Source organism: Poecilia latipinna, unplaced genomic scaffold (genome assembly GCF_001443285.1).
Source record: "Poecilia latipinna isolate Pla-1442-1.1 unplaced genomic scaffold, P_latipinna-1.0 Scaffold421, whole genome shotgun sequence".
Lineage (NCBI taxonomy): Eukaryota > Metazoa > Chordata > Actinopteri > Cyprinodontiformes > Poeciliidae > Poecilia > Poecilia latipinna.
In genome coordinates, this window is record NW_015113037.1 from 251,004 (window position 1) to 276,855 (window position 25,852).

General features: G+C 38.1%; 1 long non-coding RNA gene across 2 annotated transcripts in view; it reads right to left on the bottom strand.

Annotated features, from left to right (window-relative positions):
* The window catches only part of LOC106950791 (uncharacterized), a 94,827-nt gene that overhangs the window by 13,094 nt on the left and 55,881 nt on the right, over positions 1 to 25,852 (bottom strand). Inside the window, exon 3 of one of the 2 annotated variants that reach the window (XR_001425684.1) lies at positions 10,973 to 11,058. The exons of the other annotated variant lie outside the window; for it this stretch is intronic. This is a non-coding gene — a long non-coding RNA (uncharacterized LOC106950791). The remainder of the gene's footprint in view (positions 1 to 10,972; positions 11,059 to 25,852) is intronic. 2 annotated transcript variants of the gene reach the window in all.

Here is a 25,852-nt window from a genome sequence, read left to right on the forward strand (position 1 = left end):
GACCTTTTCCAGGCCTAAACTCTAGGGACCCTGACATATTACCCTTATCGCCATAGGAACACCTTGATATAGCATACCACCTTCCCACAAAGATTTGGACAAATATGGAAAAAAAAACTTTCCAACATGTGGGACATAATTTAAGCACATAAAAATGTCAAATGAATACCCGCAGATGTCAAAATACCAACTGCTGTCGTCAGATGAATGTCGATGTGCACGCACATCAGCTCGTGCGTTTTTTTTTTTTTTTTAATCATAAAAATACCAAAATTGTTTCAAATATGGGGGAATAAAACACACATACTAGAATACCTGCTGCTAAATGTTAAATGAAAAACAGTCTAAAAGTTGTCAACTGTAAATATCTACACTAGTTATTTACAGTTTCAAGCATTCAAACTCTTCATTAGGGAGACTCTTTCGTCAAAAGTTGTAGTAAAGAATGATCTTTTCAGTCCTGATTTAAATGAGCAAGCAGTTTCTGCACATTGAAGGCGTTTAGGGAATCAACTGGATAACAAGGTAATGTCAGAGTTTGTAATTTCAATAATTTCTCCAAGCATCATCCAAACAAATGGTATATATGCAATCACGTGATATGTACATTGACCAGAAGGTAATTTGGATTTCCCAATGATATCAGGTTAAAAGCTGTACTGCTATTCAAGAAGAAGTTGTTAAAATGACGTCGACATTTAATAATTCAAATTGCATAAAACGGTGAAACAAAAAAGAAGAAAAAAACATTTTAAATTACATTTCGGTTATGGAAGGGTTGCAGTTCAGCAAATATGTAGTGACAAAATTCTGTGAAAACAATGAAGTCACATCTAGAAAATCATTTAGTCTGCAGGGATCAACCGAGTCAGGGTATCAATTGTAACTGCATTTATCGGCAACAGAATAAATACCACCAGCCCTCAGCTGCGTATGATTCGTCTCTGGTTTTGTCTAAATTGATGTATCTCCATTTCGGGAGTTAAGTTGAGGATCCAATTCATCCGGACACACAAACATGTAAAAATATATCACGTCAAACCAGTTAAGGAGCTAAAAGAAAAAATGGCATCCACACTTATAAGACATTTACACACATCAGCACACGCACTCTCACACACACACACACACACACACACACACACACACACCAGGCAGACTGACAGCAAGCTGTAATGACAGTAATTACCTGCGGTCTCACATTAACATCTCCCTTCTGACTCTGTGACTGGCTCGGCTGGTGCAGGGATGTAAATCGCGGCACAAGTCTGATGTTGTGATTAGGACTAAATTACACATCATCACTCTGTTTCCACCAGTGTCAGGGGAGGCAGTGAAAAGAGGGGTGAGAGAAAGAGGGGTGTTTGAGGGAGAAAGAGGGACATTTGTAAAAAAAAAAAATGCGAAAGGGACAAGGAGGCTGGACTGAAATGGGGGTGGACTGAGGTAGCATACCTGCTTAACATTTAGATTGGTTTTGTTGCACAAATATTTTAGGAGATGATGAGGGGCTAAAAGGGGCATCAAAATGCATTCATAACAAAGTTTGGTGATACCTCTTGTCCTTTTCGCTTTAGGCTGCTAAATGTGGATTGAGCATGGGGATGCTGGGGAGGGGTTTACATGTTTATAGCTGATGGAGCGGAATTTATCTGTCTTAAAAAAAAAAATAAAAATCACAATAAACTTGATATGTCTAGCCAACAACTTTAAACACTCAGTGCCAACAGTTAAAATGAATACACGCGAGTAAGAAAACCTTGCATATACCTACAGATAGTAAAAGAAATTGATTGTGTGGACCTTTGTGGTTAATGGATTTTCAATCTTTTATACTTTCTATGAAGTGCAAGTGCGTTTCGCATTCGTATTTACTCGGGACAAAAGCACTTTTCACTAAAACTGCAATACAAACTGACCTGGTCACGGGTGAATCGTCATTCGGGGCCGACTCCTCTGCATAAAGCGAAGGACATGGAAAATGAGGATGAAATCAGAAACGCGCAGCTCGGTTGTTGCGTCTCCCACCACCAAACCACCAGAGTCGAATACGAGGCCATTACTCTGTTGCACTCAGCTCATCAGAGCCTCATCCTCTCATCAAATTAATGAACACATTTATTGTTAAACACGTTTTTTATAAAACATTCATTCATTCTGTCTAATTAAAAGACCCAACAGGCCTGACATCACTTAAATATGCATGCTTATCACTCACATGGTCTGAATTAAAGATCTTTAAGCATGCGTGTGTGTGTGTGTGTGCGTTAGAGAGTATGTGTGTATAGTTACAAAAGAGAATCCAGCTTCCTAAGCAGGCCTTCTCACTCTGGGTTTAATGGTGGTAATCATGGCGCGACCCAACATTAAGACGGTGTGTGCTTGTGTTTGTGTGTGTCCTACTCTCCCTAATGGTGACGATGATGACATGTTCTCCATTAGACTAGTCAGTGGGCCACAGCAGATCTAGCATATTAATGATGCTGATGATGGCTTCTTTAATTACCTTCGTCTGCTGCGGCATGGCCTAACTCCTTTGCCTGAGTCCTTTCATCACACTCTCTCCTACGCATGCTGCTGGGTTGTTTATCAGAAGCTGCCATTACGGAAATACCCCATCTTGCATCTAGTGTGCATCAACGCGGTGGTGTTATCAGCTTTCATTTCACTTCTCACCAAGATGAAGCTCCTCATCTACAGTAAGATGGATCATTTTAATGCATACAGGTGTCTCAAACTAAATATGCTACGAGTTGTAAAGAATAGAAAAAAAAAATGTATTCAAGTATGGCAAGTACGATGCTTTTTTTTTTTGACTAGTTGTCATTCATTTTGGTGCTGAAAACTGTAAATGACATAAAAGATAAAGGCAGAAGATGTAAAACTTTGAGGAGTGCTGTTGCGATAGTTTTTGCAAGTTAAGTTTGACTCGAATCACAATGTGTGCGCCGGGATAAAAACGAAGTGAAGCATAAGAGTCGCTCTTCAAAATCAGAAAGACAGGAGAACGCAAATGAGGCACAGCCGGTTTGATAATCAAAATCAATAACCGCAGAAAGAAAAATACATAAAGTTGTCAGTATCTACAGCCAAATCAGTAGCTACACTGAAATTAATTTAAGTTCAAAAGCGAGAATTGAGACAATATGTCAATTATTATAGCAAACGGGATTTAAATGGATATCCAAGAACATCTTTAATACCGCAGCAAACCTTCACCGTGAGATTATAGCACTTCAACAAAAGTCTAATTTCTTATATGTATATTTTTTTACCTATGTTAAGCAAAATACGTAACTGTGAGGGTTGCTGAATCAGTTTACTTTATATCCATTAAACTTTTTTTTTTTTACATCTCCTATCTATAAAAATGTTATAACAAACTGAATCCCTTTGAGCCATGATATTTTATAATTATTTTCTAATTTTTAGTTTCCTCTATCTGTGCTGCACAGTTAAAAAAAAAAAAAAAGAAGTATGCCAATACGCAACTTCTAGATCGCAACTTCAGGCCCAGAGGCTACGTCTTTCATTTATTGGCAGTGGGTGACTTTTACTTCAGAAACAGAGGGAAATTGGCAGTTCAGTTTTTTCATATGAGATAGGTATTAGGCATAAATTAGACTCTGTTTTGTGGAGAAAATGACTGGAGCACAATTCATCATTAATGTGGGATAATCAGACTGAATAGTTGTAATCACTTTTTCCACTCACTTTTATAAATAAGTCTTTAAAGACAGATTCAGCATAGGTTAACCTTTGAAACGGTGCCTTTAAAACTAAGAGCAGCAGAAAAGGCTGAAAAGTTTCCTTTCAAGACAACTCTTTCATGGTATCCTTTCTGACTAAAATTGCATTTGCATTGTAATAGACTGCTGCCTTGAATCTCTAAATTTCCTTTACCTGATTCAGAGGGAAGAAACGGTCTCCTTTTGAGAAACGACGGCGCATCGTCGTTTAAGAGGTGCAGACGGGGGGGAAGAACACCAAGAGAAAACATTATGTTTGTCTAAGAGAATTTCTTTCTCAGCTTTAAAATAAATTACACAATAATGAACTGTGTGAGATGGCTTATGCACGTGCTAAAAAGACACAACGTGGTGAAACAGTCAATTGTAGCAGCCATGCTGTTTCATCAACAGAACGAATGAACTCTATTGTTGTGCCTTCCCTTCAGTGTCATTAAAGATTTCAGACTATTTTAAAATCTATTTAGGCTAATTAGATGAGCCTGAGAGCAGATAGAGTTTAATATGTTTTACTCTTACCTGGAAAATATCTCAAAACCGATACCAGCAATCAGTATCAGATTATTATAATTACTATTATAATAACATATTCTTTGATTATCATTTATTTTATCTGTTAGAGTTTTTAAGTGTATTTATATTTGTTTTGTTCTTTTGCATTTTTTTATGCAATTAATAGTTTGTGATTGTTTGCTTTTGTGTTTATTACATCTTCATATATTTTCCTTTTATATGACTTTATTGTGTTTATGCATGTCTGGCATTTCCTGTTTTAATTATAATATAATTTCTACAACTGAGCAACAAAGTTCCAAGCAGTAGTATTACTATATAAAATCAAAATGCTAAACAACGAAAGTACAATTGATTTAACATTGCACTTTTTCTAGTTGACAATTTTTTTTTTTTTTTTTTTTTGCATGTATAGGCCATGTGCAAAAGTTTTGAGGAACATTTTTAAACGCACAGGTGGAAACATTTGACTTACAAGTCCCATTGTTTTTCCACCAGGAAAAATAAAGTGTTTACTTCATCATTTTATCATCCTGTTTCCCCCCCTCTATGGATCTTACTAATATCTTATCAGGCACCCTACTGACTCGAGAGTGATTAGAACCCATCATTGTAGTTTTAGGAGATCACATCTGCGGCTGTGTGTCTGGTCAGCTCAGAAAAGTTCAAATCAGATGCTCATAAACTTTTGCTATTTGAAAACTTCTCATTAAAGCCTTTTACCCAATCAAAATAAACACACTAATGACTATGATTGTGTGAGTGTGTATGGCACAGTGAAATTCAGAGAGTAGGAGAGGGGTGTGATATGATCAGTCGGAGAAAACATGTCTCATGTTTATCTTGTATTTGAACTGGACTCATGCCGAGAGACGGGACTGACAGAAGCATGCATGTTTATCTGTGTCCGCATGTGGTTAGTGGCACGCAAAGCTGAAAACAGATCATGCAACTCTTTTTTTTTTTTTTTTTCTGTTAAGAAATTGGACAAATTCCCGAAAAGCCCAAGACACAAACAACTGTGCTTACAGAGACGTAGACACAGTAGAGCCAAAGCGATCTGAGGTTCAGCTTCTGCGCACTGAGGCAATTTGTAATATAGATTTCCTCTATAGGCCACTGTAGTGTACCATTTACCATTTCAAACCCTTTGATTTTTTTCACCAGTGGATAATTCATCTTCTGTAGGTCAATAACAGAGATTGGGACCTAATGAAGGAGTTGTAGTCACAGCAGCCATAACCGTGATGTTTAAACACTGTTTGGAGACAAATTCATTGAAAACCTCCTCTGCTGTTGACGTGATACAGGACAGAGCTTTGGTGCATCAAAAAAATTTAAAACCAAAGGATTCCAGCTAGTGAACATGTACAAACAACATAAGGGCATTTATTTTGTATGAGAAACACTGTTTGTGACAAAATGCATGACAAAGCATGATTTACAGCCAGCAACAATTTGAAAGCCTTTGTAGAAACCAACACACTTACAGAACATGAAGACGGAGGGATTTAAAAGACACAATATTTAGCACAAGTCTGAAACTTTTTTTCCAAATGCTGGAACCAGTAAATCACTGTGAGAGGCTTGCAGAATACAATATATACTTGCCTAAAAATGTTGAGCGGAAGTCTTACAATTTAAAAGGCAATCCTGGCTGATCTGGTAGTTAATCATGCAGGATTAAAGAAAATTAGGTTAGCATTGAAAGTAAAATATTCATCTGAATATAGAATGTTAATTTCTTCTGTTTTTCTTGATGGAAAAAGAACCACCAACTAAAGCAAGAGATTGCAGTCATGAACTCTGTAAGACCTGCTGAGCGGATTAATTTTCGTATTGACTCAAAATAATGCTGGCCCGCCTCAAATGACCGAAGGATCAGTCAAACTTGGTTCTTTGACATTAAAATGGTTCCGCTCTAATTTTAGAAGTTGATTTGTTCCCTTAAATATTCTGTCCTTCACTCATATCCCACAAAATTAAGTCACTCCAGTGAAACTGACAACATTCATTTGTTTCCTTTGTCGGTTCTCAGAGACACTCATGCTGAGTTTCCATGTTAAACATTCAGTATTTGGATGCGTTAACCTCTCCTCTAACTGACTTCTCTCTGCAGAAAGACTGGCTGCTGCTGCCTCTCGCAGTGATACGACAAGGAGCGTAATGCCTGGAAAAGCTGCACATGTTAAAATGTACTGCAGTAAACATGGTAAAACTGTAAAAAAAAAAGATTTATAGAAGAAAGCACATGTACTCACAATTGGTCTGGATCCAGATTTGACCTCCCTTACATTTGGATTCAGAACATGACCTCCCATTTGGGGACTTTTGTAAGTGTATTGAAAGTGACCACAATTGCCACAATGTCCCACATTTCAAAAAAACTTTCTGATTTTCTTACTTAAAGTCATCTAAAGCAGGAACAGATGCAAGTTATTGGATATTTACTGGGAATTTTGCCCTATTAAAAAAAGCAGCTTATGATGACAGTTAAAACAGAACAACATCAGTCTCCACAGATGTAATTAGACTGATTATGCCAACCGATTTGCAAAACATATTTTCTCAGTTTATTAATCGATTCTATGTTGTATGAAAATCTATTTAGTACATATTAGACATTGGGGGCTGACAGTCAAGAGCAAGTATTCTTTTCTTATTTCAAATAAATGTACATAATTTCATCTCTCACAGATATTCTTGTTTCCTTGTGTATTGCACAAATTTATTCCTTCTTCACAAAGGAATATATATATATATATATATATATATATATATATATATATATATTTATTTTTTTTTTTTTTAGGAGCGGGGGTTGGGGGAGGATTTTTGTGAAAATAAACAATAGAGGAATGGGCAAGGTCCCGCCTGCACAAGCCCGAGTGTACCACAAAGTGCCTCATTTGGATCCTCCCTTTGCCACATTCTGCATTCTGAAAACAAAACGTTCCATGAATACATACTGGCCTGCTTTGTTGCTGACAAAGCTGACTATGCCCTTTATACTGTAACCTAACACTCTGCACCCAAAGTACACTTTGGCAAGATAAATGAAGCAAATCTGGACCGTTTTGTTGTAATTAGTAAACTTCTGAGCTGCTAGCAGGAGGCCCATTTTATCCGCCTTTGTACTGATATGAGACAAAAGAGAAAAGCTCAAGTTCAAAGACAGAACGTTTGGTTATTGGTGTATTTGCGCCCACATGTCTGTTACAGATGCAGTAAAGGAAGGCCACAAAGCAAAGGGAGTCCATACCAGTTGACAGGCACGTTCAAACCCAAGATCTTTTATGTGACCAGTGCAGCAACATCGCACCTGTTTTGAGTTTTGAGAAAAAAAAAAGAAAAGATGAAAAAAAAAGAAGAGGGGGGGGAGAGGGGGGGGGGGGGGGAGCAACAAATAAGAATTGGAAGCAAAACAGTATTTCCTGAATATGAAAATAAACAAATTAAAATTCAAACTCAATAGAAAAACACAGGCAGATGAAGCTTAGGAGAATTAAACATTGTTTTGGACATCGCTTCCTTGTCCTGCCTTTCCTTTTAATTATCCATTTTGCCCTTGTACAGCTGTGGCTGAGCTCTGACAACTGCTCTCCCCTGAGATTCCCTCAGCTCCCAGCCGGAACATTAGGGAGTATCAGGGAATATTACACCCAAGAATTAACGCTCCAAATCACCTTGCTATAGATTTAGGTCCTGCACAGACCCCTCCTTCCCTCAGACAAGATAATCCAGGCTCTAGCGCTGGATATATGACACTAATCATCTGAAAGGTAAGCGAGGGGAGGGAAGGAAAAGTGAAGAAGACCTTGGAGGAAATGAAAGGAGAGGACAGAATGCCTTTTAGCATTCCTGTTTAGGCTGTAGTACAGTAAACCGGGCTCAGATTTTTGACCCCGAGTGGGTTGTGTCAGGAGCGACAGTACAAAAAAAAAAAAAAATCAATACTCTCGCTGACAGAGTGTTTCGATAATCATATTTAAATACATGAAGCGGTGTAAGCGGTAAAAGCTTTCTGTGTTCATAAGGCTTCTTAATGAAGGTGCATTTTTACATTTCACAACATAAGCTGTTTTAAACAAACCCCAAACAATTATTTACCTGCTCCACTGCATCTTGTTTTTGTTTTTTTTCTCTCTTTCTGCCTTTACACTCCGATCAACAGAAGTCTCTCCCTGAGCTCCGTCACCTCCTGCAGCCTTTCAGGCACTGACCTACATAAACAAACGGCAGGACAAGGTTATTATTACTCAGAAACAAAGCTCACCTGTTGAAACGTAAATATTCAAACATGCATCTTTCAAATTAGCCCAGAATCTAACATTAACCTACTTATGAAGCTAAAAATGTATCACGAATAAAAAAAAAAAGCACATTTTACTTTTGTTGTCGTCACGTGGCTATTAAGTGTTCAAGCAGGTTCATGAATGTGTTAGTATATCTGTGTGCGATTGTGCGCATGTGTGGCAGCACAGCTAAGGGAATGTGAAGGGGATCAATATGGAGGGGTCTATTTCTACCACGGAGCTGTGCGTCTGCGTGCGTGCAAGTCAGTTGGTGTCTATGAGCAAGCGCACGCGTGTGTGCGAGCGAGTTTGCGTGTGCCGGCTGCCCTGGCTACAGCGGAATCGATACAACAAATGATTACCATTTCCACAAACCTCCCTGCACAGCCTGGCTTTGGCCACTCTTGAGCCTACACACACCCTACCAGTCCTCTGCTCGCTCATGCACACACACACACACACACACACACACCCGCGCGCGCGCGCAGACTCACACACAGAACCCAAACAAACCACCCACACCTTTGACCTACACTGTACCTCAAAAACCAACATAAAATTGTGAAATCACAACCTTATGGGCACTAAAAAATACTTGGGCCTTTTACAGGAAAAGGTTTATGCACATGGCTAGGAGTTGAAATGTATTTAACAGTGACATAAAACAAACAAACAAAAAAAGATATCGGTAATTTATCATAACATTAGATAATTACAATAACAAAAAAAGATACTTAAAAAATAAAACACTGTTTACATATTAAGTTCTCTAAAGCAGTGTAAAATTGTAAAAAAAAAAGAAAAAAAGCATTGTGAACATTTCTGTCCAGTAAATATAAAAAAAAACATTTCTTTAATTAGATTGTACTGGTTCTCCACAGTTGTTTCTACTTTTCAAAATATGTTTCAGTTGTTGTGCTTATTTTACTGTCCAAGTTTAAAAATCTGTGTTCCACAATTTTTGACCCACCTGTTGTCCGATGTTAGGAATGTATAAATTACATGGTAAGCAGCAGAACTGACTTCTATTATTTCCGAAATCAAAAAACAATCATGAAATATGCACTCTTCATGAAAGTATAGAAGAGTAAGTAGGACTTTTTTTTAATCATTTGTAACATTTGCTACATAAAAAAAAAAAAAAAAATCTTAAGATACGTAGAAAAATGTTAAATATTCCTGCATAAGAATAATAGATGAAATAGTAATGAACATAAAACATAACATATGTAAGTATTTTCCCAAACAAGAAATGAGACCACACACTAAACTGACAAGCAAAGTGTTTTCGCAGTAACATTGAAAGTGATTACATAAAGCAGTTTCTTACAACCACCAAATCAAAAACAAATAAACAAAATTATCATAAAAGATTGGTCTACAGAAAAACTAAAAAAAAAAACTAAAAAAAAAAAAAAAAAAAAAAAAAAGAAATCAGAGCATGAACAGAGCGGTTGGAAGAAAGGATAGAAAGAGAGGAGGCATCCTGTAGAGAACGAAGGGGATTTCCCACAGCACAGATGGAAGCCATTAACATGGTGTTGTTGCTTAAAAACCTTTCATGTCTTTGCAGTTATTAGATAATACCGGGTTAATAGTAAACAGCGTGATTCTGCAAATGGATCTAATATCCAGACAGAGCGAATGTTTTACCATCCACTACCTAATATTGCTTTAAATCTAATAAAGTGTAAGAATTCAGGACGTAGCCTCCAAAAAGTCTCCATACTGACTTTTAAATTGTCGGTTGACGATGAAAATGTTCCATGCTTGGCCGGACTTAACCAAGAAACTCCCTAAGAGGGAGACGGTTGCACTGAGGTCGTGTTGAAGCCAAAGCCACAACCACAGCTATGCGTGCACAAACACACACACACACACACACACACACACACACACACACACACGCACGCACGCACACACACTCTATACGGGGTGATACATGCCTGCTGATGTCATCACCGCAGCTCTGGTAACACAAGGGGTCAACCAGGGGACTCGCCTCTGAACTCTGAACTCCTGTGTCCTCACATCTGTTTTCTCACTGCAGTTCAATGCTGCCGCTACATTAGTCATGAAACAATACAAATAAAAACAGATTTACGCCGACTTGCGCAGAATCGTATCACGTTTGACCCCCCCACCCCCACCCCACCTCCCCAAAATATATATACATATATGTAAAAAGGGAGAGTCCTTTTCTTTATAGAGTTTCAGAAACAACGTGCACGCACCGAGAGCTTAGGGCTGTTCTGTTAAACACATGTTCAGTTAGAGAGCCTACTGTACACCGCACGTAAAACATCTAAATGTTTTTGATTACCGCGCATACACAGGGGAGGCATGGGAAACAGGAACGGGAGAGGATACAGGGTTTTTTTTTTTTCCCCTCCTTTTTCTTCTCTTTCTTCTTACCTTATTTTCTCCTCTGCCAGTTTTCTTTCTCCCAGGTATGCCCCCCATCCGCCTCGCCTCCTCTGCACGTGCTGCCAACTCCTCCACTGAACAGGAGACAGAGGCAGATGACAGACAGGGGAGGAAAAGTGGAAGAGTTCACAGGCGTTGTTTGTTAAAACTCATTCGCAAATTGGATAAATACAATAACATTGCTTACACTGTGATATAACTTTTATATCATCTTTTAATTTATGCGTAGCGACACACATCTAACATTGCAGCGCGTCGCATCTCAGAGCAGATCGAGAAATAACGATTTTACAGAATTTGTAAAGCCAATTTTTTTTTTTTTTTTTTTTGTGGGGATACATGAAATGTGAGTCAGGTTTCAAACAGCTGAAGATCTCATCCGGAGAAGTGCTGAATGCGTTTCAGTAATGTAGAAGGAAAGATGGAATAAAAGCCCTCCACCGCTTAAACTTGGATGAGCTGGCTGCCCTTTTGTTGAGAGACAAAAGAAGTGCTCCCGGAGTTGGTCAATAGATGGCAGTCTTTACCTTGAGCAGGCCACTTGTGCCGATTCTCTACACTACAGCCCTTCACGCTGCCTTTTTCACCGTGTCCTGCATCTACATGCAATAAAACCCTATTGTTCTACACTTTGGAGTTTAGCACATCGAGTGGGTACATAATAAACCACTCGTCAGGTTTGTTAGCTAGATTTGCTTTGCAGGCCTTTTTCAGTTTGAATTTCAAATTTTGCCTACGCTACGTTCCTCCTCTTTTTTTTTTTTTTTTCCTGTTTTCCCTTTTCCTTTTTGTTCTCTTTGGTGTTTTGTGAGTCAGTGTTTCTTCACAGTTCCTTAAATCTTTTCTCTAAATTCAGTATTCATTGAATATAACATAAACTGTCAGCCATCGGTGGCCAAAGCTGATGAATATTGAGAGGGTATGTTCACTGAATATGAAGAGGTGGGTTGGGGGGGAATATGTGTTCATACCTATGTGTGTGTGTGTGTGCGCACTGAATATTTACTGGACAGACCTTGACTTTTTGTGTGCGTGTGCATGAGTGTCTGACTGGGCAAGACAGAAACAGAGAAAATGCAAAGTGAATTTTTGTAACGCTTTTAGGCCCGCACACCCTGATGTGATAATAGAGGCGAGACACCCTGAACCAGAGGAGAGTAAAACAATGAAATAAACACCACAATATAGGAAAAGAAATCTACATTTAATAGAAGCAACAATAATTTATGGTTTGGTAGCATCCAAACAGTTTAAACTAAAGCCCTAGGAAAATTGAAGCTGCAGCTGGAGCTGCTAAATATTTTATGATGCACAAACAGTTTTACTTCTGTGTCTATGTGTGTGTATGTGCCCTACCTTGGCTATTTTATTGAACCTCAAGGTGAAAGTTTGCAGCGAATCTCAATAATCAATAAAGCAGAGATGTGAAAACTTGAGATGGGGATCAAATTCATATTCAAGGCATTAGTCTTGAGGTGACCTCGGTGACACCTCCCAAAAGGGGAAGCCACAGAGAGAGCAATTAGCTGCTCACAATGATCGTTTACCCAAACTCAAACATTTGCAAACAAACAAGCATTTGCAAAAATAAATAAATAAATAAATAAAAAGTGCCAACACTAGAAAAGATTAGTAGATAGAACTTTTCCTCTTAAACTTTTTAAGAAAAAAAAAAAAAAGACACAAAAATAAATTTAAAGCTGACACCAAGGGCTTACTTACATACAAGTTTTTAAATTGTAGAGTTTCAAAATAGCAAACAATTCTGCCACACAATTTGAAGCCCTTTTAATGAGGTGCTAAGAATGTGCTCTAGGGACTAAAGTTTTATTCAGCTATATGGCGCAGACAATAATGCATTGTTGACCCTCCCTCATGTTTGCAGGACATCTGGCTAAAAGACAGAGACCACAGCTTTTTCCTGTCTGTGAGAAACACAAATTTGGCTGCCTGGTAATGAGTCATGAAGTGCCATCCTTCCTTCCTAATAAAGTAACACTCCTTAAACTATAGTTATGAGGTATTTTGTACCCAAATTTTAAAACTTCAAAAATGTTCTACCATGCAGTGTTCCAGTCTTTTTTTTTTCTTTTTTTTTCTTTTAATAAAACATGCTATATAAAAAGTCCCAGAGTGATTTGAGTTCCCTTATGTAGATGAAGTAATTGCTTTACACTGCCAGTCAGCTGATTGAAAAAAATACATATATATTTTGACACTTTGCCCCAATAAAAAATCATATATAAATAAACTCTGCTGTTTTGAAATATTTCCACTCAATATAAACGTCAACAACGATGGTCTGGAAGGTAAAAAAAAAAAAAAAAAAGAGTGCTACACTCTTTTACTATACTATACTACTGCTACTAGTACTACTACTAAATATTATGTTTGTTTACACATAATGAACAATCTTTAAAATAGGAAAGACATAATAAAAGCGGTGATAGATTATCATATTAGACTTTTATAAAGGTGTTTTAAAAGTACAGTTGTCAAGCTACAAGTGGCATCTCTGTCAAGCAGACGACTGGAGGCCGGACACCTGATAGGACGGACTGACCAACGGATATACTCTCACCATTACATTACATACAGCAGAATGCGAAAAAAAGGACAATTCTTTGGGCAATAAGCACATCAAACTATGGCTAAATATAGCAGGTTTAGACTTAAATGTATGTATCAAAAGAAAAATAATAAAATACATTATGAAGGTAATATTAATAAGATTTTAATCCTACAGATATAGTTTGATTAGGTGCTGTGGGAATATTTGTAATCATTTGGTTTTATATAAACAAGACTTTTAATGTAAAAAAAAAAAAAAAAATGTTAGTCTGTAATTGGGAGTTTTAACTAGAGGTTATAATAGGATGAGAATCCCATATCTGAACTCTGCCTAAATGAGAAATGCATTTAGTTTCACCCAAACAGATGACCAAATACTGACACGTTTCTCCACGTAACACCTGGATGTGCAGAAGATTGTGTGTTTTGACACTTCTTAACATCTTAAGAAGAGCAACGGTCCAGGCAATCTGATCTATTTTACAGCGTTCCCCCCCACCCCCAACAGGCTTCATGAGTTATGACAGTAGTCCACAATCTAAGATCTTCAGTCTCCCAGTCTAACACTTTTTTTGACCCTTTAATTCTGGCTTCACAACGTACGGCATGATATTAGTCCGTGATCTAACTCTCTAGATCTCTCACTCTCAGTGCCTTCGTAGGCACTTCAAAGCCCATCATACAGTATCAGGCTATAATCACAGATCTGCGGTCAGATTACCCTGCTCTCACAGCTAACCTTTAACATGAGAAGGATGAAAACCTTGCTAACCCTGAATCAGTGGTTGGGGCTGGGCTGGGCCCTGCCAGGCCCTCATAAAAGCTTCATAAGGCTTCATGGGAGCTTCCTTTGGCTTTGTTGGGGGATTCGTAGCTGGCTAAGGTGCTCCCCAGAGACGTCCCAAAGCCTCCCATGACTCTTACTCTCTCTTTCTGAAGTTTCATAGGCTTGCAACACTGCTTTTGGGTATAAGCCAAAAGGTGCAGGTACACAGCCGCACACCGTCATGCACACAAATACAGCACAAGATAATAAAAAAAAACAACAAAAAAAAAACACTAATATGCACACAACAGTGACTCACAAAGACTAACACAAACACACACAGAGACTCTTAAACTCACACACACTTACACCCCAACACACTCCCCTCTTGCTCTCTCCTCTTCGCTTTATTTACAATCCTCTGGCAGCGGTACAAGGGCCTGGGGCTATAACACACGGCACCTAATGCTCAAACTGCCAGGTAATCTCATGTCTGACATCCTCCTTTGATAGAAACTGATCAATAGACTCTTGTAAAGGAGTCATTTTCTCTGATGTTTCCACCAACCACTTCTCTCTATCTCCAACTCTCCCTTTTTCACTCTCTTTCCCCCCCTTTTCTTTTATTAGCCATACATTTATAATTCATATTTCAGCAGGGCTGAGTTTGCTCCAAGACAAGGGGTGGGTTGGGGTTCGAGGGGGGGCGGGGGTGTGGGCTTCTTTGTGTAATAAAGAACAATAGTTGTGAAATGATGGGGAGAAATGCCAGTGTTTGCTCTTGGTTCCGGTGAACAACAGTTTTGGGGATCGATAGAGTGTGAAATGGGATTATAGCTAGTAATAGAGGTGAATTGGAGGAGAGAGGCCGGTGCATGTGTGCGTCCAGGGATCCAGGTTGGATATCAGCACACACACACACACACACACACACACACCACACACACACACACACCTGCTCACAAAATAATTTTACCATATGAATGGGCAGATGGACATCAGCAGTGCAGGGAAGCATTAACATTAAACAAATGTTTCATAAAAGTTAGGATTTTTTTTTTTAAGATAGTCAGTTAACAGAATAACATGGTGGATTTAATATTTACATTCACCTTGTTAGATTTTAAAGATGGATCAATCAGGCTGTTTCTAGCTAAAACCGATTTCTGTTTTTGCTTCAAGTCTGACCTGCTGATTCTGTTTGTTTTTTTGTTTTTTTTGTCATGAGGACTACAACACTTAAATGAGAAAAAAGGCACTGGGGGTACTTTTACATTTGACAAAAAAAAACGTATTACAAGGTTATTACCAAGCATAAGTTTCCCACCATTTTCTGAATTTCATTTAACTTTAAAACGTTGCACCAAGACACATACTATTGACCAACAATGTGGGCATTCTTGGTTAATAATGAGAACATAGAATTCACATTTTCAGCATGCAACCTGCTCGTCAACGACGGCAGTCAGTCAAAATAAAAGTGGATGATTCCAATCTCTACCTGATTGATTGGTGCGTCTGCATTTTTGTGTCTCTAAGGTGTTTTCACACCCGATTGTCCAGACTTGGTTCAATTGCTGACCAAAATTGCAACATTTGCTACATTTCCAGCTGGTGAGGTTCGCCTTCATGCCACACTGCTCACCCCCTCACCTGTGGTGGCAGTACACCAAGAACCACTGAAGGAAACAAAACAAAAATCTCTGAAGATGAGATGAGCACGACTTCTTTCTTTTGCAAAATGTAAACAAACAGGGAGTAGCAGGACTCATTTTACTGGCTGTAGGATTTCTCTTTTGTCTTTGGCATAAGACCGCTTGCATCCACATATGCATTTGAGTCGGGCAAATAGTACACTTCAACCGAACAGAGACCTAGGTTTCTAGGTGGACCTGACTTTGCTTTGTTGGTCCATATCAGACATCTATTGCCACTCCTCAAGAAAACAAAAAAAAAGGACTGGACAATCTAGAGTTCAATAAAAGAAGACTGGTGGAAATGCACCCTTAAAAAAATAATTCTTGCTTGAATTTTACAATTTGTTTTTTTTCTTAAAACAATAACTATAAAACAAAAAATGTTTAACATTGTTATAACAATCAATATGTTACATTATTTTGACAGAAATCTGACTCTTATTTTTCTTGTTTGCTTTAAATAAAGTAGTTAGACTTTTTGGTTCTAGTTTTTTTTTTTTGATAATTTTCAGTTTAGGTTATCATAATATAAAAATAACCCATGCCTAACCACAACATATAAAAATTTAACAAGTTAATAGCACTCGCAACAATAACGTTGTGAAAAAAAATATTTTCTCCTCAATATTCAAGGCTTCTTAATGCTTATGTTTTAAGAAAATCTATTTTGTCATCTTCATCTTTTCACAGTTCACTCCATCCTGTACTATCGCATCTATTATCATTCAACGTGGTTACAATGCTTTCATGATGTAAAAAGAACCACAACAAGGTTGATGTTATTAAAGAGGGCCTTTGTTCTTGACAGTAATTTCTCAAGCCAACTCCAGTTCATTCAGACCACTGCAATATTCAGGTAAACAATATCCCCACTGTTCTAATAATAATGCATCTTTATTCATCTTAAGTCATTACAATAGGCTCTTCATTGGTGCACTGCATCTGCTGAAGGTAAAAGCTGAATAATATGTGGTTTTGTGTGGAGAGTAGAGTTGAGGGAATGCGTTTTGATCACAGACAAAGGCCAAGCTACACAGCGTTGTCCTTCTGTCTCTATCTTGTTAATGAGGACTGTTCACTGAGCAAGCCAGCCACTGTCTGCCACAGAGAGAGAGACCTCAGATTCATCTCTCTGCGGACAATAGGTGATTGTGTCTGTGTGTGTGTGTGTGTGTGTGTGTGTGTTTGTACCTTTGAGGATCCATGTGTGTGCTAATTAAAGCTGTGGGAGTTGGAAGAAATGACTGTGAGTGTGCGTATATGAGGTGTTTGCCTGCCGTGACCGTAGATATGTACGTTAATTCTTAATGAGACATTTCTGTGCCCAGAGAGACCCAAACATCACCATTCCTGCACTGACACACCACTACAAAGGACACAGTCTTACACACACACACGTGCACACACACGCACACACACACACCCACACTCGTAAACCAGATCATTACCATACAGCTAAAGCAGTGTGCCGTTAAATAAAAAACCTTTATCCTCAGTGTGTGTGTGTGTGTGTGTGTGTGTATTTCTGAGTGAGCAACTGAATCGCCAAACTGCTAATTTGAGCTAGCTGATAAAGCTAACAGCACTCTGGGTTGAATCATCCCTTAAAGGCAGGGCACACCCCCTTTTTGCAGCTCAGTGTTGCCTATTAGGCAGCAGGAAAATGTTCACAAAGAACAATAACTGTGATGAGTGGATCAAAGAGCTGAGTGAGGGGGAAAAAAAAGGTTCATATCGACATCCTTGTATAACCCTACAAAACTGAGATCTGCATAGAAAAGTGTAATCTCTGAATGGGAAACGCTGGTATACCCCAATAAACCTGCAACCCCAATAAACCTGCAACTGTGGCAAAATGTGGTTCTATAAAGTACTGGCGCATGCATGTTGAATATCAATGCATGTCACACTTTTCTTCTTTTTGGTTTTTAAAAAAAGTGTAGAAACTATATATTTTTTTCCTTCAATTCCTTCTCATCCGCTACTTTGTTTTCATCTATGTCATAAAAGTGCCCCAAAATGCACAGCATTTGTGTGCGTAAAGTGAAAAAAGTCTCCAAGTCAATGTCTATGTTTCCAAGGCACCGTACACGAGGGGGACTTTCCCTGCCCTCAGGTCAGGAATGCACACCACATTTGGCCAGAAAGCAATTTTAAAATATGTCCAGCTTCTTCGTATATCACTTTATGTGGTGTTTGCATCTGCTTTCACCAAGGTGAAATATATTTGCCGTGTACTTACAGCTGCAAATATGAACACAGAAAATATGTTTGTTAGTTCAGAAACAAATAAAAAGTGTTGTCCGAGTTCTCCCCGTAAATGTAATATTACGGATGTACTAAATTGGTCAGAAACTACAGTGTGCTCAAGTAAATTTTTTCAAAATTCTTCATAGATGTGATGGTGAAAACTTTGAACATGAATAAAACATTAGTTATTCTATTTTGATTAGAATTTATTCAAATGTTCTTTAAACAGAACATTATTTGCACAATAATTTTAACAACAGAACTATGTTTGTAAATGGATTGTTACTATGGTAATATATTTTTTATGTTATTTTCATTTTAAAAATTCACTGTCAGTTGCCATTTAACTAATATGCATATCTAACTCTTCATGGAAATGATAAACTCTTGTCAATTACGTATATTTGCATAATGGTAATGATTAATAATGTGCACACATGCATTATGCATGCTATGGATGTGAATGTAACTTTCAATTTATATGTTCTTACAGGTGACAAAAGTAACTTTGCTGTTTTTCCACCAGAAAGATGAAAAACAGAAGATATATATTACTGTTGATAACATTTATGTTTGTTCATATTTCAAAAACTGCATTTGTACAAACAACTCATCTTATTGAGAGCAACGTGCAACACACATTAAGAAATGCTAAATTTACGTTCCCATGACTGTTACCATATCCGCTCATTCATGCACAAAAAGCTTTGACACACACACGTGCGCACGCCCACACATACCATGTCCAACACTGCCAGCCACATTGGCAAGCTGCCAGACCACAGTCACCACTTTGAGTAATTTGAATATTTAGTGTCCCATTGAGCTCTTAATTGGAGTCAATTTCAATAGCCTTGGCACTGTTTGGTGCTTTAATTAATGACAAGGTAATTTGTTTCTGCCAGGCGATCACAGGACAATCATATGAGTGGGTGGTTTGTGGTGCCTGTGGTAGTGGTTAAAGTAGTTCATTATAAAAACTTGAAACAGATCTCTAAATCATTTTCTCGGCATGCACAGACAACTTGCATAAAAACATCCATTTGCAACCTGCAACATATCCAACATTACATCCACTTCAGGTCCTTCCTATAACCTGGTCATAACTTGAAGGCTAATTAACTTCACCTTATACTCGTGAATCACCAAGAATTGCAAATGTTGACCTTAATAAGTAGCTTCAACATTGACATAAATCAGAGCTTTGCTTGCATCTAGTATCTTCTACTAAAAGAAGCAGCAGTTATTGCACCGGTTTCCTTAATATTAGGAGATCTGTGATCGGTCGATAAATCTAATTGATCTAAAAATCAACCATTGTTGTCCTTGTAGCGTCCCGGTTGAAAAGATTGTCTGGTTTTTGAGGATGATATATTCCATGATGAGGAATATACTTCTTTTCTCCTTTTGCTTCGTTGCGAACTTCCTCTGCCTCGCCCTTCTCTATGACTTCGTCCATAAACTTTACATATTGTTCCTTGTATCTTTGGTCTTTTGACAGTTTGTTTTTGAGGCTTTGAAGTCGTACAGTGGCCATTTTTTTATTGTCTGGTAACAGAGGTCTTTCCTTAAATGGAAGTGGCATTTCATAATGTCCTTCATAGTTTTTATAAATGCCTTGCTCTAGTGTATTCAGAAAGAGAATGTCATCTTGAGACATTGATTTGTTATCCTTGTTATCCTTAAAGTCAGACTTGAGAACCTTGAGTGCGTCAGCGGGAGTCATTAAAGGAAGCACTTTGATTGTGACTCTGTGGCACACAGCAGATATGCTAAAAGAGTCACTGAGATGATGTGGGGCCTACGACACTCCAGCCCAATGCTGTGCGGACTGCATAGGGTTCACCTTCTTCTCCTAAGATGACCTGCCTTGGAGCTAATGCCTTGGAACAGTTGTAGCCAATTAACAGCCCAACTTCACATTCTAGCTGTGGGGGGATCTCATTCACTATTACCTTGAGATGATCCCATTGCATTGCCGTTTCACAGGAAGGAATGTGAGAGCGGTTAACCGGTATACAGTCTTTAGTGTAAGCAGGAGGGAGTTCAATAATTATGTCTGAAGAGTTGTATCCTCTCATCTTGAGACCTGAGAAGCTCGCTTGGGACAACTGCATCCTTACCAAGCATTGTAGTAAGTTTTAACCTTATTGGGGTTGCCTTAGCTTTGAGATCGTTAGACACATTGCGGTCAATGAACACTGTATCACTTTGGGAGTCCAAGAGTGCATAAACAAGCCTTTCTTTACCTGGTTGTTGCTCTGAAGAAACCCATACTGGTACGATCATAGAGGTGCTTATACATTGTTCATTGGTTCTTGCATTGAGAGACAGGGTTGTTGCAGTCTGTTCCGTGCTCATTTGAAATTGGCTTGTCTGTGATTTGTCGTTGTCATAGTTAAAGTCGTGCAGACAGGTAGGATGTTTTTTCTTGCATATTTCACATACATGTCTGTAACGACAGTCCTTTGCGCCGTGTCCGGGTTTAAGACACCCATAGCAAAGTCTTTTGTCTTTTACGTATTTCCTTCGTTCCTCGAGTGGTTTGTCTTTGAACTGCGGGCAACTGTGAAGTTTGTGTCCATTGTCTTGACAGAGCATGCATGTTGGTTTAACATTTGACCTTTGTTTTGTGCTTTCTGTCTCTGTTACCACTTGCATATGGAGAACACTGGATGTGGGCCTTTTTTCTTTCTGGTTAACTTTGCTGGTTATTTTGGTGAAGTCTGTTGAGTGAAGAGCCTGAAATGACGTGATTGGATTACACACAATCTCAGCTTCAGTGGATATGAACTCAGTAAATTCCCTCAAACTTGGAAACTTCCCATTTTCTTTCATGCACTGGGTAGCCTGACGATTCTACCTTGCAGCTGCCCAGTTCGGTAATTTTTGAACAAGTTTTTGGTTCTCTTCACAATCGTTGAGAATGCTTAAACCTTCTATGTGTGGCATAGCTTCATGACATGTTTGAATGAAATCAGCAAATGCTCTAAATCCTATCGAGTCATTTGTATCTTTGGCCATTTTGCTAGTCTTTCTCTGTACCCTTTCTGTACAGTAAATGGATGCCCATACCTTTGGTGGAGGCGTTCCCACGCATCCTGATAGGCATCACTGTCGTTTCTGTAGAAGATGCCATCAAGCGTTTGTCGAGCTGAACCCCCTACATATTTCCTTAGGTAGTGTAGCTTGTCTGCAGGTGATATGTTCTTTTTATCAATGAGTGCAGCAAATGAAGCTTTCCACTCAGTGAACTCTATTGGATTGCCTGTGAACGTGGAGGGCTCGGGCTTTGGCAGTCCGTTCATGGCGACACTGTCCTGTAATGCTTGGGCTAAATAAAGGACATCTGCTTGTGGAGGTGAGGTGGACACAATGTTGCTGTTAGGGACCTGAATGGGAGCAGAATCTATAGAAGCCTTTTGAGCTGCTCTGGTACAGTCAATATAAACACTGCTCTCACTCTTTATCTCCTGGTCATAGGTTATTAATCTAGCTCGTGCAGCCTTTAACTCCTTTTCAGACTTTAATCTCTCTAACTCACATTTTTGAGATTCTAACTCCTTTCTCTGTCTTTCCTCCAAAAGTTGGATCCTTTCTCTTTGTTTTTCTTCTTCTAATAACACTTCATACTCTGCCTACTTGGCCGCTAACTCTGCTGCAGCCTCTGCCTACTGACCTTGTAGAGTTTGAATTACTGGCAGCTGAGCGTTTACTTGAGTGTGTGATGGAAGAACTGTAAATGGATTGAGCATAGTCTGGATCAAGAAGTTCACGTAGACGTGCCTTCACTTTCCCACTGTCAGTCATCTATGCCTAAGAGTCTTTCATATGCAACTCTGATAATGTCATTGGTGACTGCTTCGCATGCATCTATAAGTCGCCTTGTGCCACAGCAGGGAGTAATGATTTCCCTTATTTCTGTGTATAACTTTATGACAGTATCTCTTTCCTTTTCTAAGATGTCCATGCGTGTAGCAATTTGACTGTTTGTTATGTCTCCTTTCAATTGTTTTATTGTTGTACGACCTTGCCTTTTCCATTGATCATAAACTTTGAGAAGACGTTTTTCTTTTTTGTGGGCTTCCTCCTCCTGATATACTCGCATTTTTTCTGTAAGCCTCCTTTGACGAACAGAGCTTTGAGCCTCCTCTTCTTCGTTGACCTGTGGGTCCTTGGTGTACTTTATTTCCTGTTCAGATGCTTCCATGCTTGATGCCGAGAGTGGGTTGAACTTCTTCTTAGCTCAGGGTGAGGCTCTTCTCAGCTTGGGTCAAGCTCTTACTGTAGCGTCCCAGTTGAAAAGTTGGTCTCTCTAACTGATGGTTCACGTTTCTTTATTCAACAACACATCGTAAGAGCTACAAACATACACATAAAATATCATTAGTAACTCTTTGTGGTTCTACCCTTTTACCTTAACCTATAAACCTTACTTTATGTAATATTAAATTTACAATACATGTATTTAATTAACTATAACATTTCTATATTACAAATGAACTAAAACGTATTCCAACTGTTTCAGCTGTTCGACAGTTAATCAAATATCAACACCCTTTCATGTCGAAACATAAACATCACGCTCAATAAATACAATTCACTCATCAAAACACCCACCTTGTTCCCTCATCAACCAAGCACTTGCTAATTGATTGTCTGGACCTTAATTGGACTATTTCTTAGTTATCTCCCCTCAACCGTGACTCATATGTTCGCTCACTCTCTGCACTATGTCCAAAACAGCCAACCATCAGTTACCGTCAGAAGTTTGTGTAGATCGCCTAGCAACCTTGCCCCCCCCCCAAAATCAAAACACATCGGTCAAAAGGCAACAAACAACTCCTGGCCAAATGAGGAAATAACAACACCAAAACAAACAAAAACAAAAAACATATATATATATATATATATATATATATATATGTATTTCTCTCAATAAAGTCATATACAGTCCTCTGCTCTGATGTGAGAGGTTTGACTGACAGACTGGCCCACCAGGTCATGCCTGCACATTTGCAGTTAACTAAAGTCACCCCACTCCTGCCTACTCAGCAACTTTCTTGCTATAGGTAGTGACATTTCAGACAAAATAATTGCCATCGCCCAAAATCTGAATTGGCACATCAAGCTTTTTAAACATCAGTAATTGGCGATCAGCTAAAAACCAAAATCGGTGCACCCCTTATTATAACAAATTTAATAAAAAATTCACAGGCTATAGATCAGAAGATGATGTCAGCAGCAATAACTATGCTAAAGCAGCTCAATATCTATCAGAGAATGACTTCGAGGAATTGAAATGTTCAAGCAATAATTCATATCACATTGAAAATGTGTATTTGAAAATAATTTTGAAATTAATTTGCCCTTTTTCTGCTCTACTGTGTTTTGTTCCATCACATGACAGCCCAATAAAATATGATGAAGTATGTGGGGTTTAACATAAGCAAAATATGAAAAAGCATTAAAACATGCCTGTTCAATGTGAAATAGGCATGTTTTAATAACATTGAAAATAACTAAAAATGAAAAGAAAATCAACTTAGATTTGAGCCAAACCTACATTCAAATCACACATCAACACATCCTTAAATATATATATATATATATATATATATATATATTTGTTTCATTGTTTCTGTTTTCCATGTGATCATGACCTTTTATTTCCAAGAAGACCAGCTCATTTAGATACTAAGAAATAATACAAGTTCTAAAGAAATTCTGACTTACTCATAGCCCTTTCTCAAGAACAGTGCATGCAGCCTTTCTCAAGTGTTTCCAAGTACATATTTGCAGTGAAAGACATACTTCATACATATCCATCTGTAAGAGCTCAGGACTAAGAATGAGGCTTCTGAAATAAAAATTGAAAAATTTGAGATTATTCTCTCTAAAATAATTCACATCAACTTCACTTTAATACTTTTTGGATGTTGAGAAGCTCTTGCTTTGAGCATGTTGGTTCCTGTTTTATTTCCTGCTGACTTCCTGTTTCAGCTGACGACTGACTCATGAGACACAGCAGAACTGTGCTGGAATTTTTTTTTTTTTTTGTCTGATCATGACAAAATGACCTATGAATCAACTCTGCACACAAATAAAAAGGTAGATAGCTGACCCAAAAAACTTTGAAACAAAAATATCCGTACACGCTACGTTACAGTCCCAGTGCTGTTTAGCATTAGACGTGTAGACTATTAGGAGAATGAGAGAGAGGCAAATGGAAAGGGCATGAGAAAAGAGACAAGGACAGACTCTGGGATCAGCCCAGGAGAGGAGAGTTTTATAGACTCTGTTATTACTGCCGTGCCAGCTCTGACTTAATCTCAAGAACAGCCTTTTGACAGTCTGTGAGGCATTCAGTTTTCTCGGCGCAGCACTGAAACACACATAAATACGCCTAAGAACATAATATAAACTTTAAAAAAAACTTTGTTTAGTTTTCCGGCAACGCTAAACGTGAAGGAGTTTTTAGAAAGTAATCAAGCCGTATCAACCAGGTGAAACTATAATAAAACTCATTAAAGGAACTGCAGCAGGTAATATCTTAATGTTTTACAGCATTGTGAATGAAAAGTCCTGCAATTACAGGGAATTACCTTCTGTAGCGCTTCTCTTAGTTTCGACACGCCGACACGCTCCTCATCAAAACGAGAATGGCCCTGCTGATGGAGATGACATTTCCGAGGGTAAATGCCGAAAATAAGTAATGTGTAGCAAAGAAGAAAAATATGATACCACAAATGATCAAAAATAGAACCCAATCATAAAGTCTTAATAATAATTTATAGTAACAAACTGGATTTATTCTCACGATAGGCATTTTAATCAAATAAAATATGGCAATGACCCCAATTCTACAAATAAGGAAAAATTATAGATGCCCAGTTATTTATTTTTCTCAACAAAGACACATGGCCACAGTGTGACAGACATGGCAAACAAACCCCATCACATCTTTATAAACAGCTAGAAAATCTAACTCAACAAGTATGACCAATACATTTAGGAATGCCATAATTGCGAAGAGTGAATCTCAGGGGGAAAGAATTTAGTTGTTTTTACCACTGACTGTCTTTTTCCATCTTTTATATTCTCTGTTTTATTTAAACTAAATTGCATACCATATCGCTGTTCACAATCTCAGTTTATTAACTGCCACTTTTTATAGGCAGATTGTGTCACCGATTCAAAAGAAGACATCGTCACGAGAAAGAAATTTTTACAGCATGTGTCCTCTGGCTTTAATCTTCAGATCTTCAGCTAGATTGAACTGTTCTCATGCTGGAATACCAATTGACCAGAACAAATACAGAATTAAGATATCATACTTACACTGTGTGCATTTTTTATTTTAGTTTTTTAATGTAAACATTAAATATTTTCTTTGAGTCCCCACACAGCGTTAAAATAATGTCTTTAAAAAAAAAAAAAAATATATATATATATATATATATATATATATATATATATATATATATATATATATATATATATATATATTTTTTTTTTTTTTTTTTTTTTCCCAACATCTCAAAAAAAGCACTTTGAAGTTTTTGGGTTGCTTAGCCCACAAAG